The 4,759-nt window shown below is 42.6% G+C and overlaps 1 pseudogene; it reads right to left on the minus strand.

The window, feature by feature from the left end:
- Nucleotides 1–2,287: 2,287 nt before the first annotated feature.
- On the minus strand, nucleotides 2,288–2,389 carry LOC140714532 (U6atac minor spliceosomal RNA; annotated as a pseudogene).
- Between the last annotated feature and the right edge of the window lie 2,370 nt (nucleotides 2,390–4,759).

Genomic DNA, 4,759 nt, shown 5'->3' on the forward strand with positions numbered 1-4,759 from the left:
CCAAGTCGCCACTCAAACAGGAGCTGATCTGCTTCACTGTCAACCTCTCAAAACACTTCATCACTGTGGATGTAAGTGCCACTGGATGTTAGTCATTTAGACAGGTTACCACTCTCTTCTTAGGTACCGGAATGATTGAAGCCTGCTTGAAGCAGATGGGTACCACAAACTGCCGGAGCAAGAGGTCGGAGATATCCGTGAACACACCAGTCAGCTGGCCAGCACAGGTCTTCAGTACTCGGCCAGGTACTCTGTCCGGAGCAGATGCTTTCCTTGGATTCACTCTCTCGAAGGATACTGAGACCAAAGGAACATCGGGAGACGCGGGGTGCGCAATGGTTCCTCCCTGTTCTGGAGATCAAAGCAAGAATAGAAGGCGTTCAGCTCATCTGGAAGCGAAGCTCTGCTGCCCCCTATGTCACAAGATTTAATTTTGTAGGCTTGGCATTCAAACCCTGCCACAGCTGTCTTTAACTTTAACATATAACCATTAATCATTTATTTAAACAAACAAATAATCTTAGTCAAACAATGTATTTACAATATAACTCAATATTAAGTACACAACTCTCCTCCTTACTTAGCTATAAACTCCACCTTACTATAGAATGCATCTCAACTTACACAATATGTACTAGATAGATAGATAGATAGATAGATACTTTATTCATCCCCATGGGGAAATTCCAACTTTTTTCCAATGTCCCATACACTTGTTGTAGCAAAACTAATTACATACAATACTTAACTCAGTAAAAAATATGATATGCATCTAAATCACTATCTCAAAAGCATTAATAATAGCTTTTAAAAAGTTCTTAAGTCCTGGCGGTAGAATTGTAAAGCCTAATGGCATTGGGGAGTATTGACCTCTTCATCCTGTCTGAGGAGCATTGCATCGATAGTAACCTGTCGCTGAAACTGCTTCTCTGTCTCTGGATGGTGCTATGTAGAGGATGTTCAGGGTTTTCCATAATTGACCGTAGCCTACTCAGCGCCCTTCGCTCAGCTACCGATGTTAAACTCTCCAGTACTTTGCCCACGACAGAGCCCGCATATTAAATTATAAATGTTTCATTCAGGCCTAAAGATTGAATCACTGTGGAGGATTTCTTACTCTCATGGGATAATGTCTTTCCTGACGAGGGGGATGTCTGTTTGTCAGGTCTGTGGCCGTGAAACAATCTCGGGGTCTGGAGCTGCCTCCCTGGTGGTTGCAGGAGTTGATACCGGGACTGTCGAAGGTCTTTCTGACGGCTCTGGACACCTTCCTCCTGGACGTGTGGATCATAATGTGTGAGTACGGTGTCTGACGCATCCATTTCCTTTGCCTTCTGGAAAGCCAGCTCACACTGCTTTCCCGACCTGTAGTGATGAGCTCAAGGGGTGCAGCACAGGTAGGAACCTGTTACAGTAACTGACAAATCCTAAAAGGACTGCAACTGTGACACGTCCTTTGAACATGCACCACTGCTTGAATTTTCTCAGCACCATTGCATAATCATCTTGCGTCAATAGTGTGACCACAGAAAGTGATCTTGGTTTACAGAATTCACACTTGTTGCATTATGTTCTGAGTCCATAATCTTCTGATCTTTTTAACACTGTCTTCAGAAAGATCTTCAGAAAGCAACAAATACTGAACTGGAAGTATTATATTTGAATGCACGCAACATAAGAAAATGGACGATCTTGAAATTCAGCTACAGGTTGGCAAAGGTGACGTTGTGTCCATCTCTGAAACTTGGCTAAGCGATGGCTGCTAATGGGAGCTGAATGTCCAAGGATATACTGTGTATTGGAAAGATAGGTTAGTAGGCAGAGGGGGTGGTGTGGCCCTGTGTATAAGAAATAATATTAAATCATTAGAAAGGGATGACATAGGATTGAAAGGTGTAGAGTGTCTATGGGTTGAGTTAGGAAATGCCAAGGGTAAAAGGACCATAATGGCAGCTGTGTACAGGCCTCCAAACAGCAGCCAGGATGTGGATTACAAATTACAGCAGGAGATAGAAAAGGTGTGTCAGAAAGGCAATGTCATGATAATCCCTGAGGACTTTAACATGAAAGTGGATTGGGAAAACCAGGCCAGTACTGGACCTCGAGAGAGAATTTGTAGATTGTCTAAGGGATGGCTTTTTAGAACAGCTTGTTGTTGAGCCCACGTTGGGATCGGCTGTGTTGGATTGGGTGTTGTGCAATGTCCGGAGGTGATAAGGGAGCTTAAGTTTAAGGAACCCTTAGGGAACACTGATCACAATATGATTTTTTTTTTCTTTTCTTTTTTATAACATATATTTTTTAAAAAATGCAATGCCTTAACCATTTGTGTGTTGTAAGGCCACTAGGGCCCCTTCCATTCTTATCCTTCTCTCCTTTCATACAACACTGATCACAATATGATTGAGTTCACTTTGAAATTTTAGAAGGAGAAACTAAATTCCAATGTGTCGGTATTTCAGTGGAATAAAGGAAATTACAATGGCATGAGAGGGGAACTGGCCAAGGTTGACTGGATAGGGACACTAGCAGGAAAGACAGTAGGGCAGCAATAGCTGGAGTTTCTGTGAAAAATGAGGGAAGTGCAAGACAGATATATTCCAAATAAGAAGAAATTTTTGACTGGAAGAAGGACACTACCGTGGCTGACAAGTGAATTCAGAGCCAAAGTAAAAGCAAAAGAGAGGGCATACAAGGAAGCCAAAGCTAATGGGAAGATAGAGGATTGGGAAGCTTTTAAAAACTTGCAGAAGGAAACTAAGAAGGTCATTAGGAAGGAAAAGATGAATTATGAAAGGAAGATAGCAACTAATATCAAAGAAGATACTAAAAGCTCTTTTAAGTATATAAAGGGTAAAAGGGAGTTGAGGGTAGATATCAGGACCAATAGTAAATGATGCTGGAGATATTGTAATGAGAGACGCAGAGATGGTAGAGGAACTGAATGCATATTTTGCTTCAGTCTTCACCGTGGAAGACATCTGCAGTATACCGGACATTCAAGAGTGTCAGGGAAGTGAAGTATGTGCAGTGAAAATTACGACTGAGAAGGTGCTCAGGAAGCTTATGGTCTGAGGCTGGATAAATCTCCTGGACGTGATGGAATGCACCCTTGAGTTCTGAAGGAAGTAGCTGGAGAGATTGTAGAGGCATTAACAATGATCTTTGAAGAATCGCTAGATTCTGGCATTGTACCGGATGACTGGAACATTGCAAATGTTACTCTGCTATTTAAGAAGAGTGGGAGGCAGCAGAAAGGAAACTATAGACCTGTTAGCCTGACATCAGTGGTTGGGAAGTTGTTGGAATCGATTGTTGGGGATGAGGTTACGGAGTACCTGGAGGCACATGACAAGATAGGCCAAAGCCAGCATGGTTTCTTGAAAGGAAAATCCTACCTGACTAACCTACTGCAATTTTTTGAGCCTACCCTACTTTCTTAAGTGACGTTGAATTCACTCCTTTGCATAGGGTGTGATATGCAAACTGTGGGTGGATTTCCAGTCAAGTCGTTGTCTCAGCCACTCGCGACCCCACAATGCTGGTCCTCCTGTTTTAACACGTAAAAGCCCAATGTGGCTTGTTGGTTGTTGTATTTCACTGTTACAAATGTCATTCCCACAGGACTTATCTTTTCTCCAGTGTAAGTTCTCAGTTAGATGTCAGTAGATTTCAGTTCAGTATCGCTGAAATGTTGTTCAAATTTATTTTGTGGGATGACTGAAACAGCTGAGCCAGTGTCCAATTCCATTTTAATGACTTTGCCATTCACTTCTGGTCTATTGTTAGTTTTAGACCATAAATCTGTAAGATACAGGAGCAGAATTAGGCCATTTGGCCCATCAAGCCTGTTCTGCCATTTCATCATGGCTGATCCATTTTCCCTCTCAGCCCCAATCTCCTGCCTTCTTCCTGTATCCCTTCATGCCCTGACTAATCAGAGTCTGCCTTAAATATACCCAAAGACTTGACCTCCCATGGTCACCTGTGGCAACAAATTCCACAGATTTCTGGTTAAGAAATTTTCTCCTCATTTCAGTTCTTAAAGGATGTCACTCAATTTTGAGGCTGTGTCCTCTAGTCTTAGACTCCCCCACCATAGGAAACATCTTCTCCACATCCATTCTATCGAGGCCTTTCAATATTTGATAGGTTTCAATGAGGTCCCTGCTCATTCTTCTAAACACCAGTGAGTAAGGGCCCAGAGCCATCAAACGCTCTTCATATGACAAGACTTTCATTCCTGGAATCATTTTCTTGAACCTGTTTTGAACCGTCTCCAATGTCAGCACATCCTTTCTTAGATAAGAGGCCCAAAAATGTTCACAGTACTCACCAGTGCCTTATAAAGCCTCAACATTACATCCTTACATTTTTATTCTGGTGCTTTTGAAATGAATGGTGGCATTGCATTTGCCTTCCTCACCACAGACTCAACCTGCTGCAAATTAACCTTTGGGAAATCCTGCACAAGGACTCCCAAGTGACTTTGCACCTCAGATTTTTGAATGTTCTCTCCATTGAGAAAATTGCCAACCCTTTCATTTCTTCTACAAAAACATATGGTTATGCACTTCCCGACACTATTCTATCTTTGTGATGCACCATCAACAACTCTGAGACGTGGGTTAAGGTAGGCTTTTATTGGCTGGAAGAAAGCACAAGCAGCAAGTGACCATCACACAACATCCTGGAGACTGAGGAAGGGTCTGTGGCTCCAATCGCCTTTATACCGGGGTCTGTGGGAGGAGCCACAGGA

This window comes from Hemitrygon akajei, chromosome 21, assembly GCF_048418815.1.
Source record: "Hemitrygon akajei chromosome 21, sHemAka1.3, whole genome shotgun sequence".
Taxonomy (NCBI): Eukaryota; Metazoa; Chordata; class Chondrichthyes; order Myliobatiformes; family Dasyatidae; genus Hemitrygon; species Hemitrygon akajei.